This window comes from Caretta caretta, chromosome 26 (genome assembly GCF_965140235.1).
Source record: "Caretta caretta isolate rCarCar2 chromosome 26, rCarCar1.hap1, whole genome shotgun sequence".
Lineage (NCBI taxonomy): Eukaryota > Metazoa > Chordata > Testudines > Cheloniidae > Caretta > Caretta caretta.
The window spans coordinates 25,977-46,423 of record NC_134231.1 but is presented as its reverse complement, the minus strand read 5'-3'; the positions used below and the strand labels follow the sequence as shown (position 1 = coordinate 46,423).

Here is a 20,447-nt window from a genome sequence, read left to right as displayed (position 1 = left end):
AGTATCTTCATAGTGAGGTGCTTCCTTGAGAACAGAGAGATGCTTCTCATTTCCATGGGATGTGTCCTGGGGAAGGTACAGCTCTGCCCGTAGCTGGTAATTGTCTGGGATTGTCCCTTTCCTGGAGGGCTGTAGTTCCTTGGGAGTGATGAGCATTTTAGGCCCTGGGTGGGCTGAAGAGGAATAAAGAACGGGGCTCCAATGAGCAGAAGTCAGTTACACCTGTGTTTCTGTCTGTCTTCCATGCACCAGTGGTGGCCTAGCTTACAAGTGTTCTCTCTTTCTCTTTTCAGTTCCTCATGAGATTGGGTAGATGAGAGAATGGCCAACCTGTGGCAGAGACCTAAGAAGGAGCAGCCACCCTGAGCCCATCCCTAGGGATTGAAGCCAGACAGTGATCTGCAGAGTAAGAGTAAATAGGAATTTGCTTCAGTTAAGTATTGAGGGAGGGCTGCAAAGACTCTTGTCGGTGGAGAGAATTTGTTAGTATGGGGTCGGCCCCTGAGGAAAGGCCTCTGAATCTAGCTGGAGCGGGACCCGCACCCGAGCGGCTCTTAAGGTCTGTGAGTTGTTGAAGGGCAGCAGGGAACTGAGGAGCAGCCACAGCCCTGGAACCCCCAACCGGTACAAGGACAAGATGGGGGAACATTTTGGCAGCCTGCATCATTGCACCACCTATAGCAGCAGTTGCCCCATCCTTCCTGGCTCTGACTTTAAGCTTCTGGCCTCTGACCTGGTGAATAATGTTCTCTGTAAAACATGAAACACTCTGCGTTCTGTCTCTGCCTTGGTTCCAGGGATGGGTGGCCATGGTAAATCCCTCATCCCATTGTTAGTGTCGCTCTCACAAAACCAGCAACATCTGTTCAGTAGCATCCCCTGCTTTCAAATCATGATGGCCACCGTATTGTGTTACGACCATTTCTCCCAAACAAAGAAAGGTCCCCGTGCCTTGTCAATTCAGTTCACCTAAAATAGGCGGTGTCTCGTAGCCTCATTCCCATTTTTGAGAGACACACTGAGCCTGTGCTGCCACAGAATCAAGCCCCCGTCCTGTACTCAATATGAGTCACATCTTTGGATCTAGGACAGAGGTGGGCAAACTACGGCCCGTGGGACCGTCCTGCCCAGCCCCTGAGCTCCTGGCCTGGGACGCTCGCCCCCGGCCCCTCTCTCGCAGCCTCGGCTCACTGCTCCGCTGGCGCAACACTCTGGGCAGGGGGGCTGCGAGCTCCTGGGGCAGCGCAGCTGCAGAGCCCGGCCTGACCCGGTCTCTGTGCCGTGCAGCGTGGCTGCCTCTTGTGGTGCAGCAGCGCCGCCAGCCACCGGCGCTCCAGGCAGCGTGGTTGGGAGGCACGGAGCCAGGGGGTTGGATAGAGGGCAGGGGAGTTGAGGGTGGTGGTCAGGGGGCAGGGGTGTGGATAGGGGTTGGAGGGATGGGGCAGTCAGGGGCAGGGGTTCTGGGGGCGGTCAAGGAGAAGGGGTGGTTGGATGGGGCAGGGGTCTGGGGGAGGCAGTCAGGAAGGAGAGAGGGGAGTTGGATGGGGTGGCGGGAGGCAGTTAGGGGCAGGGAGTCCGGGGGTGGTCAGGGGACAGAGAGCGGGGGGTGAATGGGGCAGGGGTCCCCGGGACGCCATCAGGGAACAGGGGGGTTGGATGGGTCAGGAGTCCCAGGGGGACTGTCAGGGGGTGAGAAGCAAAGGGGGGTCGGGCCATACCTGGCTGTTTGGGGAGGCACAGCCTCCCCTAACCGGCCCTCCAGACAATTTCAGAAACCCGATGCGGCCCTCGGGCCAAAAAGTTTGCCCGCCCCTGATCAAGGAGCGAGAACCGAGCCAGGGTAACTGAAACAAGATGAGTTATGTGAATTTTGATGATATAAACAAGCCCACACACTTGAAAACTCTACAATTCAATCCAAATTTCGTGAAATAATTACTTGAAAAATACAAAAGAAACAAAATGCATCCAAACCAAAAATCACAGAAATTGAAACAGATAGTTGTTAAGTTTGTGTTGTGTAGCCACTGAAAGTCCCCTTTTCAAAAAGACAACATCAATTGCAGTTTTTTATGCTCTCAACCGCTTTTTTCTTGGTGTGGAAAAAAATTAGTTCTTTCATTTACTTGTGAATCGTGGCATGCTAAGACTACAATTGGAAAGCCAATTGTGAGAGTGCTTTTGCTTAAAAAAATTGAAGGGTTAACCATTTATAATTATTTTTTCATATGTTAAATGCTTGCTTGTTTTTCTTTTGTTTATATTACAGTGTGTCATTTTTATAACTGGTAAAACTTAGTAACCCTAAAGCGTTTTAAAATGTGATTAAGGTTTCTGAAAAAGCATTAAAAACCCAAACTTTACTTGCTTAACCACATGGCTTTCAACTTAGCTTAAATCAGAGCTGCTATCACACTATTGTTTTGTTAGCTACCTATAATTTGTCACATGACCTACAAGGATAGTTACAGAACCACACTTCTGTGTGTTGGTTTCATAATGATACTTTTCTTTCATGCACTGTTGTTTTAGCAAAGGGCTGTTGTTATTATTTTTTCCACTTTTTTCCCTGTTAACTGCTTGTGGGTGTAGGAAATGGCTTGTAACTACAAAAAGTGGTCCCAAAAACATCAGCTGACTGCTGATGGTTAAAAAAAACCAAAACTCAAATTCCACAAGGATAAATTAGGATGCCAAATAAGCAAGTTTAACCATCGGTGCATAACATGTTAACAGTCTGTATGAATGTGCAGCTTTAAATATGCAAGCGGTGAAACAAATGATGATCTTTACCCATTTTCAGTTTACAGCCCGAAGTATCTAATAAAAGGTGATGTGCTGCTAAACATCTTACAACTTAATATCAGTTTTTAGTTTCTTTTTAGCTACACATAAATTATGTCTGCACTTTGATAGCTTAATGACCTCAAATCCACAATGTTTCTTGGAATTTTCTACTATTTAGTCAAATCAAAATTGGAAAGTCAAAGTTCAAAGAAAGGAGCTTTGCATGCCTTAAATTATAATAAGCAAAGGAGAACTTATGGCACCTTAGAGACTAACCAATTTATTTGAGCATAAGCTTTCGTGAGCTACAGCTCACTTCATCGGATGCAAGCTGTAGCTCACGAAAGCTTATGCTCAAATAAATTGGTTAGTCTCTAAGGTGCCACAAGTACTCCTTTTCTTTTTGCGAATACAGACTAACACGGCTGTTACTCTGAAACCTTAAATTATAATGAAGCCCACTGATTGGAGAACTGTATCACAAATTGTGACTCAAAACCATAATGATTAGATTATGTTTTCTTTTCTACAAAAAGCAAAATTTGTTTAATACATTTTTATTACATATATTATGTTCTTGCTCATACGGCTCTCCAGATATGGTTGGCACAACTTTAAAGGTTGAATCTGATTTGTGTATTGTGGCAGTTCAATGATGAGACAGAACACAGCTTTATGCAAGCAAGCAGGCTGGTCAGCTGAGATGGGCTGTTCTGCCCCCCGCCTTCCACCTTCTCCTTTTATTATATTTCTCTCCCCTAAGCATTACACACTGCTACCGCAAAAAGATACACAAAGGAATGTATGACGTTGATTAATATACTTATTTACCATTTTTTGTCTACTACAATCCTGGTTCTCAGGCCTTGAGCCCAGGCTAAGAAAGCTTCCCACAGTTACTGTCCCAACAATCAAGTTCTCATGGTTCATATCTAGCCCTTGTCCTTGGATAGAGCAATGTGTGCATTGCTTCTACAAAACAGTCAGGGTGTGCCCTGCCTGCTTCCAGGTGGAATAACTAAACATGAACCCTTCAGTGTATCATCTTTGATATCTGTAGAGACCATGCATTTTACAAGGTGAAGGTGGGACAGATTCGTTAGTCATGGTCATGTATACCTCCAATATAACCGATATAAGACAGATACAGCCAGTGGAAATGAGAGCAGGGAACACACATGCTTGGAACCAAACAAATCAAAGCTAGGTTAAGCGGGCAAAGTAAAAATGAATTTCCCTTGCATAGATCACAGTGAGTCAAAAGTATAAGGAGAGAAGAAAAATCACCTCTCTCCTCCGCTCTTCACCACTCATAGCAGCAACAGCACCTAAAGAAACACAACTGGTGGACGGGTCCTAGCCTGGAGGCCTCTAGATAGTACAGACTGTGAAGAGCATACAGTAAGAAAAAGCTTAGCTTTGAATCCATTCAACTTGCTAAGTTAGGTATTGCTGTGCGTTTTATCTTATTTTCTTTTTAACCAATTCTTGCTTTCATGCCTCAGTATTTGCAATAATTTAAAACAGAGGATCTCAAACTTTTTGCCCGGGACCCCTTTTGAAAATATTGCAGGCTGCGACAACCTCCCTCCCCATACTGTGCCACCCTTACTTACGCGCTGCCTTCAGAGCTGGGCAGCCAGAGAGCAGCAGCCGCTGACCTGACCTGGCATGGCATGGTACTGCCACCTGTACTTCTGCACTGCTGCTGGCAGCGGTGCTGCCTTTGCAGCCGGGCGCCCAGCCAGCAGCCCCCACTCGCCAGCCCCCAGCTCTAAAGGCGGAGCACAAGGTAGATTGGCAATGCCGCAACCCCCCTTATCATCAGGACCTCCAGTTGGAGACTTTTAACTACAGAAGACTGCTGACTTTTAACTACAGAAAGAAAGATTAACAATAAAACAATTGTATTTGCTAAGCAGTGCATTTGGGACCTTCCACTTGAGATAACATGGCTTGTGCGTATCATTTTCTATTAATGAAACGACAGCCTTTATATGAGCTCACACTGTCCGCTCGTGTCCCGGGCAGTACAAGATGCACATTGCTGGGGGTGGGGGGAGTCTGAGATTGGGAATTTGCTGCTCTTCTTCTGCAGCGTAACATGCGCGTGCCTGGTTGCCGGCATTCACACTGTATAGCTGGGAGTAATTCACAACCTGGAGGCTGTGTACGAACTGACTGCTAGTGGTGCTTCTCACAGCAAAGCAGTGTAAAAAGCACTCCAGGTTGGAGAACTAAGGGGACGCATCTGTTCAACAGTCTAGATCAGGGCTTCTGCCCCACTGCGCGGGGGGCTGTGGTGGGCTCCAGGCTTCAGCCACCAGATTGGAGGGCTGGGGGCTTCTGTCCCACGGGAGGCCGGTGCTTGGGGCTCCCAGCTTTAGCCCTGCGCAATGCCAGGTCTTCTACCCCATGGGGCATCAGGGCTCACAGACCTGTAGTTGGGACTCGCTGGTGTAGATTGTACGCTGTGGAATGTCACACATAGGTAAAATGTTTTTTGCATATTTATTAACTACGTGGCTAACGGCTTAATATGTTGTTAAAAAGTAAGTAAATAACCTTTACAGTGGTCAGTTTTTTAAAAAACATTTGTTTACTAATTTGCTGTAATTTAACTACAGGCCAAAACCGTTGTTCTGGAATGACTGCAACAACGGTGCAGTTATTATTTTAGACAGTTTTATGTTCTAAGCTTGAATAATTTAGAATCATAGAATATCAGGGTTGGAAGGGACCTCAGGAGGTCATCTAGTCCAACCCCCTGCTCAAAGCAGGACCGATCCCCAATTAAATCATCCCAGCCAGGGCTTTGTCAAGCCCGACCTTAAAAACTTCTAAGGAAGGAGATTTCACCACCTCCCTAGGTAACGCATTCCAGTGTTTCACCACTCTCCTAGTGAAAAAGTTTTTCCTAATATCCAACCTAAATCTCCCCCACTGCAACTTGAGACCATTACTCCTCGTTCTGTCATCCGCTACCACTGAGAACAGTCTAGAGCCATCCTCTTTGGAACCCCCTTTCAGGTAGTTGAAAGCAGCTATCAAATCCCCCCTCATTCTTCTCTTCCGCAGACTAAACGATCCCAGCTCCCTCAGCCTCTCCTCATAAGTCATGCGTTCCAGTCCCCGAATCATTTTTGTTGCCCTCCGCTGGACTCTTTCCAATTTTTCCACATCCTTCTCGCAGTGTGGGGCCCAAAACTGGACACAGTACTCCAGATGAGGCCTCACCAGTGTCGAATAGAGGGGAACGATCACGTCCCTCGATCTGCTGGCAATGCCCCTACTTATACATCCCAAATGCCATTGGCCTTCTTGGCAACAAGGGCACACCGTTGACTCATATCCAGCTTCTCGTCCACTGTAACCCCTAGGTCCTTTTCTGCAGAACTGCTGCCTAGCCGTTCGGTCCCTAGTCTGTAGCGGTGCATTGGATTCTTCTGTCCTAAGTGCAGGACTTTGCACTTGTCCTTATTGAACCTCATCAGATTTCTTTTGGCCCAATCCTCCAATTTGTCTAGGTCCCTCTGTATCCTATCCCTACCCTCCAGCGTATCTACCTCTCCTCCCCGTTTAGTGTCATCTGCAAAGTTGCTGAGGGTGCAATCCACACCATCCTCCAGATCATTTATGAAGATACTGAACAAAACCAGCCCCAGGACCGGCCCTTGGGGCACTCCGCTCGATACTGGCTGCCAACTAGACATGGAGTCATTGATCACTATCTGTTGAGCCCGACAATCTAGCCAGCTTTCCATCCGCCTTATCGTCCATTCATCCAGCTCATACTTCTTTAACTTGCTGGCAAGAATACTGTGGGAGACAGTGTCAAAAGCTTTGCTAAAGTCAAGGAACAATACGTCCACCGCTTTCCCTTCATCCGCAGAGCCGGTTATCTCGTCATAGAAGGCAATTAGATTAGTCAGGCATGACTTGCCCTTGGTGAATCCGTGCTGACTGTTTCCGATCGCTTTCCTCTCCTCTAAGTGCTTCAGAATTGATTCCTTGAGGACCTGCTCCGTGATTTTTCCAGGGACTGAGGTGAGGCTGACTGGCCTGTAGTTCCCAGGATCCTCCTTCTTTCCTTTTTTAAAGATGGGCACTACATTAGCCTTTTTCCAGTCGTCCGGGACTTCCCCCGATCGCCATGAGTTTTCAAAGATAACAGCCAATGGCTCCGCAATCACATCTGCCAACTCCTTTGGCGCTCTCGGATGCAACGCATCTGGCCCCATGGACTTGTGCGCGTCCAGCTTCTCTAAATAGTCCCAAACCACTTGTTTCTCCACAGAGGGCTGGTCACCTCTTCCCCATGCTGTGCTGCCCAACACAGCAGTCTGGGAGCTGACCTTGTTCGTGAAGACAGAGGCAAAAAAAGCATTGAGTACCTTAGCTTTTTCCACATCCTCTGTCACTAGGTTGCCTCCCTCATTCAGTAAGGGGCCCACACTTTCCTTGACTTCCTTCTTGTTGCTAACATACCTGAAGAAACCCTTCTTGTTACTCTTAACATCTCTTGCTAGCTGCAACTCCAGGTGTGATTTGGCCTTCCTGATTTCACTCCTGCATGCCCGAGCAATATTTTTATACTCATCCCTGGTCATTTGTCCAATCTTCCACTTCTTGTAAGCTTCTTTTTTGTATTTAAGATCAGCAAAGATTTATTGCAGTTTGCTCACGATCACAGGTCCTTGTACTATTTAAAGCAATCTTAGTTTTACTAACTAGTACTCATTTCAGTTATGCCCGTGATGGTTCGTCTGCACCCCAGTTGGGGATATTTCTGAAAGAGAGAAGGAGGACCCAAAAATAAGAGACAGCGACCTCATCGTTAGCTGTCCTCCTCTGTCTGTACTCACGGCAACAAGATCGCTTGATGGACAATTGGAGCATCACCGAACTGTGGGGAGGGCGGTTGTGGCTGGAAGTCTTTCCAGTTAGTATGAACTGCTGTAAGCTGTTGGGTGAGAAATCTTTTGGCTTTGAAATGGTATTTAGCTTGGTGATGTTTAGGAATTGGTTACAAAAGAAATAAAATGTGTAAGGCCATAAAATTCAGAATTGGTTTGTGATTTTATCCTCGTAAGTGATATTGTCCTAGTTAATAGACCTGTTGCGTCGAAGCAGCGTGTTGCGGTCGATGTATTTGGGGAATCTCTAGTTAGGTTAACAGAGGCTCGGGCATAATCGTTTCCTTGGATGACGTGATGGACTAATAATGAGCTTGTTCTGTGCAGTAGTGTGCTGGACAGTTAAAGATGCACATTTCTGGGGTCCAAGGCCAGGACTGAAAATGTGTGTATGTCACCCTGTACATCGTTTGTGAGCGGCTGGGAGCGACTGTACATGTTCATGTATGTGTTTGAGCAGAGAGTGGAGAGGCTGCTTTTCACTAGCCAAGCACAGTTCAAGGGAGACAGGAGTTGAGCGGTTCAGGTTCTACCCAGGGGAACATCACCGGGGGTCACTTTGATTGGTATGTGGGCTATTTCTTGTTTCTGTGGGGGACGGTATACAGTGGATTTGGGGTGTTGATTGTTTTTCACGGAACACACCCTTGACGGGACTTGGGGCATTTTATGTTCAGACAGGTTACTGTTGATGGAATGTACGCCACTTAAAGGCTGGGGATAAATTTAGTTATGGAAGGAGGGCTACTTCCTGTTTATATGGAAGAGAGACCATTTTCATTGGGTGGGTAGGGAACACTAGCGATGGAATGAGGAACATTTTCTAGTCAAAGGAGACAGTTTTTGGGGACATGAGTTTTTCACACAAGCTCATGATGAGGAGGAGGGTTTTTTTTCCTGTAACTGCTGGTTCAAAGGCTTTGGGAGTTGGGGAAAGAGGAGTGCTCACAGCTGGCCCCCCTCCTGCCCCTTTGGAATGAGTTTGGGTTAGGGAAAGTGAGAGAGCTAGTGCTACGGGTAGATCTGAGAGGTTGCTGTAGTCCAGGAGGGGCACGTATGGGAGGCAATCAGAGAGCACTTTTCTCCATGCAGGATTCAAATGTGCACAAGGGCTGCAGCTATTAGAAACTTTGTGCTTTAGGGTGCAGCCCCAGTCATCTTGTTTCTGAAGTAAATATTAATAGCAACACTCAAATATTTAAATAGTATTCTGCTGTCCTCTTGGAAACAAATAATGATCTACGGTTAGTCAGTAACATTTTATGTATAATAAAAAATATGGTGTGTTTTGTTAGTCTTCTTCAGAAACAGGAAGTAGTTTAATTCCCCGCTGTAGCAGTCTGCTTTGCAGATGGCGCGATTCTAATTTTCCCCAATATCATCGTTCCCGTGACAAGATGCGTTCTATGTCTTCTCGGCCACATTCGCTCAGCGAAAACATGTCCTGTGCAGGGTCGATTCCGTGCTCGGGAACCCCAGGGATCTGTTGTCAATAGCATTCCACCTGGAAAGAAGGGGGTGAGTCAGGAATACTGTTCCCTCCAAAAAGAAGGGGTGCGTCATCAATAGTACTTCTCCTGGAAAGAAGAGGTGTGACACAATGACTGTCCCCTCGGGGAACAAGGGGTGTGTCACGAATACTGTGCCCTCCAGAAAGATGTGTCACGAATACTGTGCCCTCCAGAAAGAAGGGGTGTGTTACCAATAGTACTCCTGGAAATGAGGTGTGATACGCATGCTGTCCTCTCTGGAAGCAAGAGGTGTGACGTGAATACTGGCCCCCTCTCCCATTAAACAAGGGGTGTGTCATGTATACTGACCCTGCAGAAACCAGAAGCGTGACACAAATACTGCCCCCCCTAGGTGTGTTCTGAATACAGTCCCCTCTGGGAACAAGAGGTGTGTATCGAATAGCGTCCCCTCCTGAAAGAAAGGGTGTATCATTAATAATGACAGGTTTCAGAGTAGCAGCTGTGTAAGCCTGTATCTGTAAAAAGAAAAGGAGTACTCGCGTCACCTTAGAGCCTAACAAATATATTGGAGCGTAAGCTTTCGTGAGCTTCACGCTCCAATACATTTGTTAGGCTCTGAGGTGACGCAAGTACTCCTTTTCTTTTTATCATTAATAGTATTGCTCCTGGAAACTATAGGTGTCATTAATAGTACACCTTTTGAGAACAAGAGGTGTGTCCTGAATACTGTCCTTTCTAGGACTAAGAGATGTGCTACGAGTACCCTGCCCTCTGGACAGGAGGGGTGTGTCATGAATACCGTCTGTTCTGGGAACAAGGTGTGACCGGTGACTACCGTTCGCACCGAAACAAGGGGTGTGTCATGAATTGTAGTCCCCCCGGAAACAAAGGCATGTCGTGAATTGTAGTCCCCCAGAAACAAACGTTGTGTCCTGAATACTATCCCCCCGAAACAAGAGGGGTGTCATCAATAGTACTCCTCCTGGGAACGAGAAGTGAGTCCCGAATAACGTCCCCCCGGAAACAAGAGCTCTCTCATCAATAGTACTCGTGGGAACGAGAGGTGAGTCACAATTACTGTCCCCAGTGGGACCGAGAGGTGTGTTCTGAATACTGTCCCCTCTGGGAACAAGCGGTGTGTCCCAAATATTGTGCCCCCCAGAAACAAGAAGTGTGTCATCAACAGTGCTCCCTCTGGGAACAAGAGGTGGGTCCTGAATACTGTCCTCTCTGGAAAGAAGAAGTGTGTCACAAATACTGTCCCCCCACAGAAAGAAGGGATGTTTTATCAATACTACTCGTCATAAAAACAAGTGGTGTGTCACAAATACCATCCCCACGGGGACAAAGAAGTATGTTCCGAAGACTGTTCCCTCCAGAGAGGAGAGGTGTGTTTTGAATATAGTCCCCTCTGGTCACAAGGGGTTTATCCCGAATAGTGTCCCCTCCAGAAAGAAGGGGTGAGTCTCGAATAGCATCCCCTCTAGAAAGAAGCGGGTGAGTCATTAATAGTTCTCCTGAGAACAAGAGCTATGTGCGACATACTGTCTTTTCTGGCAACAAGAGATATGTTAGGAGTACAGTGTCCTCCAGAAACAAGAAGCGTGCCATGAATACTGTCTCCTCTGGAAACAAGAGGTGTGTCATCAATAGTACTCCTCCCAGGAACGAGGGGTGTGTCATCATTGGTGGTACTCCTGGAAATAAGGGGTGTGCCATCATTCGTACTCCTAGTGGGAACAAGAGGTGTGTCCTCAATATCTTCCCCTCTGCAAAGGAGAGGTGTGTCCCGAATACCGTCCCCTCTAGAAACAAGGGGTGTGTCCCGAGTACCGTCCCCTCTGGAAACAAGAGTTGTGCCATCAATAGTACTCCCCCTGGGAACAAGAGGTCTGTCCTGAACACCGTTCCTTCTGGGAAGAAGAGATGTATTAATTATGAGTACAATGTTCTCTAGAAACAAGGAGTGTGTCTTGAATATTGTGTCCTCTGGAAATAAGAGGTGTCTGCTGAATACTGCCCCATCCAGAAACAAGGAGTGTGTCATGAATTGTAGTCCAGTTGGAAACAAGGGTGCGTGCTGAATACTGCCCCCCAGAAACAAGAGGTGTGTCATCAATAGCAATCTTCCTGGGAACAAGGAGTGTGTCCTGAATACTGTCCCCTCTGGAAACAAGAGGTGTGTCATCAATAGCACTCCTCCTGGGAACAAGGGGTGTGTGCTGAAAAGTGTCCCCTCTGGAAAGAACAGGTGTGATATGAATACCTCCCCCCCCCCCCCCCCCCGACCAGAAACAAGAGGTGTGTCATCAGTAGCACTCCTCCTGGGAACATGAGGTGTGCCCTGAATACTGTCCTGTCGAGAAACACAGATGTTTCTTCCCCTTATGACTTGTATTATTAAATAATATTAAAAGCAATGTGCCCTCTGTTTCAGTGCCCCTGTTCTCGCCCCCTCCCCACACTTGGAGCAATCCCCGGCCGAGCTGGTCCTGGGAACCTCTTGTCTGCTGTGCAGAGGCTGATGCTGGGGTGTCACAATCCCCCGTCTTTGTACCTGGTCTCTGCTGAGCTTGGGTAGGGGGGGTGAGGAGTCTGTGATGTTGCCTCTGTGTCCTGAGTGGGAGACGCTGAGTGCTGCTGCTGGACCGAACAAGCCTTCTGATGAGTGAAGTCTCCGCTTAAAATAAGAGTGTGCTGTCTCTCTCACTCTCCAGATACACACAGCCTCTCTCTCACGTACACACTTGTACTGTTGATGTTGTTATTACTTCCTTTGAAAGAATAAAATTGCAGAGACTATATGTGCATGATGCATTTCAAAGTTTAAGGGTTACAATGCTGTTTGTTCATTTTTTTATGTGGTGTGTGCATTTCATAAGTTTACTACTCAAATAATGAAATTGAAGGTAGAAATGAGTTCTAAAATGCCTAACCTGTCTGGGCCAGTAATTGTAATTGCTTAATTGTCATTCATTATTTAAAATAACAACTATGAAGCACAATATGATAAGTCAGACAATCAAATAAGAATATCCTGCTAGAACATAAATTCTGCTTCTACTCACGACTGTAGACACCGCAGCTGAAGGTCGCTTATTTTCAAATCATATTTTTAGTGATATCTGTAAAATAACTTAACGTTTGTATGAAAATAAATGTGGTTCCATGTATGATACTAATAACCACGATGGACTCAAATGTTAGTAAAAAGAAAAGGAGTACTCGTGGCACCTTAGAGAGTAACAAATTTATTTGAGCGTAAGCTGTAGCTCACGAAAGCTAACGCTCAAAGAAATTTGTTAGTCTCTAAGATGCCACGAGTACTCCTTTTCTTTCTATGGATACAGACTAACAGCTGCTACTCTGAAACCTGTCAAATGTTAGTGAGTCACATACATGATTTTGATCTATCGGTAAACATAAATGCAAAAATATTTAGAGAAATGCATTTCCTTTCTTAATAAAAGAGAAAACACCACAACAATCATGTATGTTTATTTTAGTGAATGGTTTTTTTCACTGCACTAAAAAGCATTTACTTAATTTTGACTAGATAATGGTAGTAATGCAGAGTGTGTGTTAAATCAACTCTGCTTAAAATCTGCTTATTTGCTCACTTTGTATATATCTGTACTAAAGATAATGTACAAAATAGCAAACGTGTGTTTCTGATATCTGTGTTAAAGCTCCAGAACTGACACCTTCAGGCTTCGGAGCGGGACTGTATCGTCTCCCGATTGTTCTAAACTTACATATATACAAACTTCAACGAAAGTCACATTTTCAGTTTATATTTTTTTCTTTCTTTATATATTTAGCTGACAGGAGTACTATATCTAAGTTATCATGTGCAAGAAACCTGGAGTTTTCAGGTGCTCAAATAGCCCCTGGAATCATGATTAAAATCGCCTTCCCCCCCAAAAATATGAAACGTCGCCTCCGGTGAGCCGGGAGTGGGCTCCAGCAAGATGCAGCCCCCTGCGTGACAGCACGAAGTCCACCTTGAGCCATGTGCCAGGTGTCAGGCACCACAAGCTGCAGCAGCAACAGAGGTGTCAGGGTGGCAATACACTATGCGACTCTTATGTCTGCGATTCTGCTGGGGGTGGTGGTGTCGCCTTAAGAGCTGGGCACCTACCCGGCAGCCGGTGCTCTCTAGCTGCCCATACAGTGCTTAATTTGTGCTGGGGCTGAGCTCTGTGACCTTTGTCCATGTAAATTAAGCACTCGGAGGAGGCAGTGGGGTGTGCAGGGGATGCAGCCCAGGGCAAAGTACAAGTTTGCACAGGTTGCCATTTTCCCTAAAGTCGGTCATGGGGATGGTACGGTTTCTCTGGCCCACGGCAGCTGCCTGGGTGGCGTGTCAGGGATCAACACTGTCCTCCATTTTGAACTCGAGGCTGTGGTATGCCCTCAAGCGTCGGCCAAGTAATCTTTCCATTACCCCCTAAATACCCTCTCACAGTACAAACACCCCCCCTCCAGCACCGTTGAGGTACCTCTTTCGGCAGCCCCCAACTGGACCTACCGTGGAGTCCCCTCTTCCCTCTAGGTAGCATTTTCTTTTTAGGAACCTGAAACATGGTAATTATAGTGTTACTTGGTGATAGAGTTTGAGTCTTCTGCAAATTTGTATTGTAAGAAGGAAGGCCCATTAATACATCAAGACGAACAGCGCCTACCACTGCTAAGCTAGGAATGAACTAAAGGGTTTCTGTGTCGCCTGAGTCTGTATTTATAGCTGCCTTTGGCTTCTAAAGCATGCTGGGAAACGGAGGGGTGGAGCTAAGGCAGTATATAAGCTGGGGTCTTGTCACAATAAGTCATTCAGCTTTGAGTTGGTTCAAAGAAATGCGATTAGGCGGTCATAGGGGTGTTTATAGTCACGGTGAATATCGATGCGAGGTAACGATGACATGTATTTGTGATTAATGTGCTATTTTTCTGTGCTTATTTTTGTGTAATGTGGTTTTCTTTCATTTCAGGTTGTTCATAGCGTGTTCGATTTCCGTATTATCATTTGTATTTTCATTAGGAGGAAAGACATTAGGGGTTGTTTCCGACAGAGCTTCTGTTAAACAGACATCTGGTATCGGTAGAGCGTCCATGGTGCCGGACTGTTGTAGAAGCATAGAAGTTTTCTGTCTGGGTTAGGTGGGGACCGGTCTGAGGAGACCGTAATATTTAGTATGAGTTTCTTCTCTTAATCTCAGCTGCTTGCCCCGCCTGTATTTTCTTCTACTTGGTTGCCTGGAACCATGCGAGTAGCGTTTATAAACCATGTTTGTAGTCAAGCTTTCTTTGTATTCGCAGCTGCGTCCAGATCCGGTAACTAGTCGCATCGAGAAGTGATGGGGTTGTGCATATTTTTCTCTTTGTCCGTCGCAAGGCTGCTGTATTTTGAAAGCAATTTCAACATACGGGAGCGAAGGCCCGTCTCCCGAGGCGAAGGAAATCTCGAGAGGGAGAGCACCTGTCCAATCTCCAAAGATAAGTATACGCCAAAGCGTTCGATGGTCAGAAGCGTTTCTGATGTTGAGGCTGTTTCTTTAGTTACGGAAGTTCTCTAAACTCTGCTCATTCTTAATGGGCCCGTGAGGGGTGGGTGGGAGCTCACTGTACGGAGGGAGTGTGCGTTTCCCCCGAGCGTGCTGCCAGAGTGACCTGTCTGTAACTAACGATGCTCCCTTCTCAGTTCTTCTCTCTTACGCAGCACTGGTTTGGGATGACAGGTCACCGCTTCCACCTTGAGTTGTCCTCTACACGGTGGTGGTTTTCCGAGGAGGATGCGAGCATACTAGTTAGCGATGGGTCCCTGCGGTGTAGGGAAAGGGGGAGAGCCGCCACTATCTAGAAGCGTAGCCATTTTCCGTGTGGATGAGACTGTCCAATGTGGGGGGTATAGTAACTGTTCCATCTCAAGGAATCGGTATGCAGGTGAGGTCATCTTTCATATTGTGGTGTCGGGAGCTTTGTGAGTAGAGTTTGTAACTGAGGTTTGCAGTCAAGCTTTGTTTTTATTTTCAAACGCGTCCAGATCCGGTACCGAGTCGTTCAGTGGAAGGTCGTGACTAGTTCTCTGTGACCGTGTCACGACATCGCCGTACGGCTGTCAACCTACGGGAGCCAAGGCCCCCGTGTACAAATGACAAGAGGATCTCGAGAGCGGGAGCGGCTGTCAAAGTTAAGTCTGTGCCGAAGGGTTCGATAGTCGGAAGTATCTGCGCCGTTGAGGCTCCCTGTTTAGGGGCGGGAGTCCTGTAAACTCTCTCCCCAGTCTCAATGGGCACGTGAGGGGTGGGCGGGAGATGGTTGTACGGAGGGAGCGTGCGGTTCCCCCGAGGGAAGGTCCATCGCTGGCAGAGTGACCTGTCTGTAACTAGAGATGCTCAGTTCTCCCTTCTTCTCTCGTACGTGGCACTGGGTTCGCATCACCGGTCACCACTTCCACCTTGCTTTCTCCTCTTCGTGGTGGTGGTTTCCGAGGAGGATGTGAGCATCCTAGTTAGCGACGGGTCCCAACTGTGGTGGGAGACGTGGGGGGCCACCAGTATGTGGATGAGCGTGTTTGGGGTGGGTGGGCGCTTCTCTGAGGGGGCTGTAATGTGTGGTAGGCGTTCCTTCTGTTCGGAAAGCAGTATGCTGGTGAGATCATGTTTCAGGTCGCGTAGTTGGGCGCTTTGTGAGCCGGTTTGCAGTCAAGCTTTGTTCGTCTTTGCAGGCGCGTCCAGATCCTGCACCGTGTCGTGTCATTCCGCGGAGGGTCCTGACTACTTCTCTCTGACCGTGTGACGACATCGCCGTACGGCTGTCAACCTATGGGAGCCAAGGCCGCCGTGTATAAAGGACAAGAGGATCTCAAGAGCGGGAGCGGCTGTCAAAGTTAAGTCTGTGCCGAAGGGTTCGATAGTCGGAAGTATCTGCGCCGTAGAGGCTCCCTGTTTAGGGGCGGGAGTCCTGTGAACTCTCTCCCCAGTCTGAATGGGCACGTGAGGAGTGGGCGGGAGATGGTTGTGGGGAGGGAGCGTGCGTTTCCCCCGAGGGAAGGTCCATCGCTGGCAGAGTGACCTGTCTGTAACTAGAGATGCTCAGTTCTCCCTTCTTCTCTCGTACGTGGCACTGGGTTCGCATCACCGGTCACCGCTTCCACCTTGCTTTCTCCTCTTCGTGGTGGTGGTTTCTGAGGAGGATGTGAGCATCCTAGTTAGCGACGGGTCCCAACTGTGGTGGGAGACGTGGGGACCACCAGTATGTGGATGAGCGTGTTTGGGGTGGGTGGGCGCTTCTCTGAGGGGGGTGTAATGTGTGGTAGGCGTTCCTTCCGTTCGGAAAGCAGTATGCTGGTGAGATCATGTTTCAGGTCGCGTAGTTGGGCGCTTTGTGAGCCGGTTTGCAGTCAAGCTTTGTTTGTCTTTGCAGGCGCGATCAGATCCTGTACCGTGTCGTGTCATTCCGCGGAGGGTCCTGACTACTTCTCTCTGACCGTGTGACGACATCGCCGTACGGCTGTCAACCTATGGGAGCCAAGGCCGCCGTGTATAAAGGACAGGAGGATCTCAAGAGCGGGAGCGGCTGTCAAAGTTAAGTCTGTGCCGAAGGGTTCGATAGTCGGAAGTATCTGCGCCGTTGAGGCTCCCTGTTTAGGGGCGGGAGTTCTGTAAACTCTCTCCCCAGTCTGAATGGGCACGTTAGGAGTGGGCGGGAGATGGTTGTACGGAGGGAGCGTGCGTTTCCCCCGAGGGAAGGTCCATCGCTGGCAGAGTGACCTGTCTGTAACTAGAGATGCTCAGTTCTCCCTTCTTCTCTCGTACGTGGCACTGGGTTCGCATCACCGGTCACCGCTTCCACCTTGCGTTCTCCTCTTCGTGGTGGTGGTTTCCGAGGAGGATGTGAGCATCCTAGTTAGCGACGGGCCCCAACTGTGGTGGGAGACGTGGGGGCCACCAGTATGTGGATGAGCGTGTTTGGGGTGGGTGGGCGCTTCTCTGAGGGGGGTGTAATGTGTGGTAGGCGTTCCTTCCGTTCGGAAAGCAGTATGCTGGTGAGATCATGTTTCAGGTCGCGTAGTTGGGCGCTTTGTGAGCCGGTTTGCAGTCAAGCTTTGTTCGTCTTTGCAGGCGCGTCCAGATCCTGTACCGTGTCGTGTCATTCCGCGGAGGGTCCTGACTACTTCTCTCTGACCGTGTGACGACATCGCCGTACGGCTGTCAACCTATGGGAGCCAAGGCCGCCGTGTATAAAGGACAAGAGGATCTCGAGAGCGGGAGCGGCTGTCAAAGTTAAGTCTGTGCCGAAGGGTTCGATAGTCGGAAGTATCTGCGCCGTTGAGGCTCCCTGTTTAGGGGCGGGAGTCCTGTAAACTCTCTCCCCAGTCTGAATGGGCACGTTAGGAGTGGGCGGGAGATGGTTGTACGGAGGGAGCGTGCGTTTCCCCCGAGGGAAGGTCCATGGCTGGCAGAGTGACCTGTCTGTAACTAGAGATGCTCAGTTCTCCCTTCTTCTCTCATACGTGGCACTGGGTTCGCATCACCGGTCACCGCTTCCACCTTGCGTTCTCCTCTTCGTGGTGGTGGTTTCCGAGGAGGATGTGAGCATCCTAGTTAGCGACGGCTCCCAACTGTGGTGGGAGACGTGGGGGCCACCAGTATGTGGATGAGCGTGTTTGGGGTGGGTGGGCGCTTCTCTGAGGGGGGTGTAATGTGTGGTAGGCGTTCCTTCCGTTCGGAAAGCAGTACGCTGGTAAGATCATGTTTCAGGTCGCGTAGTTGGGCGCTTTGTGAGCCGGTTTGCAGTCAAGCTTTGTTCGTCTTTGCAGGCGCGTCCAGATCCTGTACCGTGTCGTGTCATTCCGCGGAGGGTCCTGACTACTTCTCTCTGACCGTGTGACGACATCGCCGTACGGCTGTCAACCTATGGGAGCCAAGGCCGCCGTGTATAAAGGACAAGAGGATCTCGAGAGCGGGAGCGGCTGTCAAAGTTAAGTCTGTGCCGAAGGGTTCGATAGTCGGAAGTATCTGCGCCGTTGAGGCTCCCTGTTTAGGGGCGGGAGTCCTGTAAACTCTCTCCCCAGTCTGAATGGGCACGTGAGGAGTGGGCGGGAGATGGTTGTACGGAGGGAGCGTGCGGTTCCCCCGAGGGAAGGTCCATCGCTGGCAGAGTGACCTGTCTGTAACTAGAGATGCTCAGTTCTCCCTTCTTCTCTCGTACGTGGCACTGGGTTCGCATCACCGGTCACCGCTTCCACCTTGCGTTCTCCTCTTCGTGGTGGTGGTTTCCGAGGAGGATGTGAGCATCCTAGTTAGCGACGGCTCCCAACTGTGGTGGGAGACGTGGGGGCCACCAGTATGTGGATGAGCGTGTTTGGGGTGGGTGGGCGCTTCTCTGAGGGGGGTGTAATGTGTGGTAGGCGTTCCTTCCGTTCGGAAAGCAGTATGCTGGTGAGGTCATGTTTCAGATCGCGTAGTTGGGCGCTTTGTGAGCCGGTTTGCAGTCAAGCTTTGTTCGTCTTTGCAGGCGCGTCCAGATCCTGTACCGTGTCGTGTCATTCCGCGGAGGGTCCTGACTACTTCTCTCTGACCGTGTGACGACATCGCCGTACGGCTGTCAACCTATGGGAGCCAAGGCCGCCGTGTATAAAGGACAAGAGGATCTCGAGAGCGGGAGCGGCTGTCAAAGTTAAGTCTGTGCCGAAGGGTTCGATAGTCGGAAGTATCTGCGCCGTTGAGGCTCCCTGTTTAGGGGCGGGAGTCCTGTAAACTCTCTCCCCAGTCTGAATGGGCACGTGAGGAGTGGGCGGGAGATGGTTGTACGGAGGGAGCGTGCGGTTCCCCCGAGGGAAGGTCCATCGCTGGCAGAGTGACCTGTCTGTAACTAGAGATGCTCAGTTCTCCCTTCTTCTCTCGTACGTGGCACTGGGTTCGCATCACCGGTCACCGCTTCCACCTTGCGTTCTCCTCTTCGTGGTGGTGGTTTCCGAGGAGGATGTGAGCATCCTAGTTAGCGACGGGTCCCAACTGTGGTGGGAGACGTGGGGGCCACCAGTATGTGGATGAGCGTGTTTGGGGTGGGTGGGCGCTTCTCTGAGGGGGGTGTAATGTGTGGTAGGCGTTCCTTCCGTTCGGAAAGCAGTATGCTGGTGAGGTCATGTTTCAGATCGCGTAGTTGGGCGCTTTGTGAGCCGGTTTGCAGTCAAGCTTTGTTCGTCTTTGCAGGCGCGTCCAGATCCTGCACCGTGTCGTGTCATTCCGCGGAGGGTCCTGACTACTTCTCTCTGACCGTGTGACGACATCGCCGTACGGCTGTCAACCTATGGGAGCCAAGGCCGCCGTGTATAAAGGACAAGAGGATCTCGAGAGCGGGAGCGGCTGTCAAAGTTAAGTCTGTGCCGAAGGGTTCGATAGTCGGAAGTATCTGTGCCGTAGAGGCTCCCTGTTTAGGGGCGGGAGTCCTGTGAACTCTCTCCCCAGTCTGAATGGGCACGTGAGGAGTGGGCGGGAGATGGTTGTGGGGAGGGAGCGTGCGTTTCCCCCGAGGGAAGGTCCATCGCTGGCAGAGTGACCTGTCTGTAACTAGAGATGCTCAGTTCTCCCTTCTTCTCTCGTACGTGGCACTGGGTTCGCATCACCGGTCACCGCTTCCACCTTGCTTTCTCCTCTTCGTGGTGGTGGTTTCCGAGGAGGATGTGAGCATCCTAGTTAGCGACGGGTCCCAACTGTGGTGGGAGACGTGGGGGCCACCAGTATGTGGATGAGCGTGTTTGGGGTGGGTGGGCGCTTCTCTGAGGGGGGTGTAATGTGTGGTAGGCGTTCCTTCCGTTCGGAAAGCAGTATGCTGGTGAGATCATGTTTCAGGTCGCGTAGTTGGGCGCTTTGTGAGCCGGTTTGCAGTCAAGCTTTGTTCGTCTTTGCAGGCGCGTCCAGATCCTGCACCGTGTCGTGTCATTCCGCGGAGGGTCCTGACTACTTCTCTCTGACCGTGTGACGACATCGCCGTACGGCTGTCAACCTATGGGAGCCAAGGCCGCCGTGTATAAAGGACAAGAGGATCTCGAGAGCGGGAGCGGCTGTCAAAGTTAAGTCTGTGCCGAAGGGTTCGATAGTCGGAAGTATCTGTGCCGTAGAGGCTCCCTGTTTAGGGGCGGGAGTCCTGTGAACTCTCTCCCCAGTCTGAATGGGCACGTGAGGAGTGGGCGGGAGATGGTTGTGGGGAGGGAGCGTGCGTTTCCCCCGAGGGAAGGTCCATCGCTGGCAGAGTGACCTGTCTGTAACTA

At 49.4% G+C, this 20,447-nt stretch overlaps 1 pseudogene; it reads left to right on the top strand.

Annotated features, from left to right (window-relative positions):
* LOC125625383 (uncharacterized) overlaps window positions 1–772 on the top strand; it is an 84,595-nt pseudogene extending 83,823 nt beyond the window's left edge.
* The last annotated feature ends 19,675 nt before the right edge of the window (window positions 773–20,447 follow it).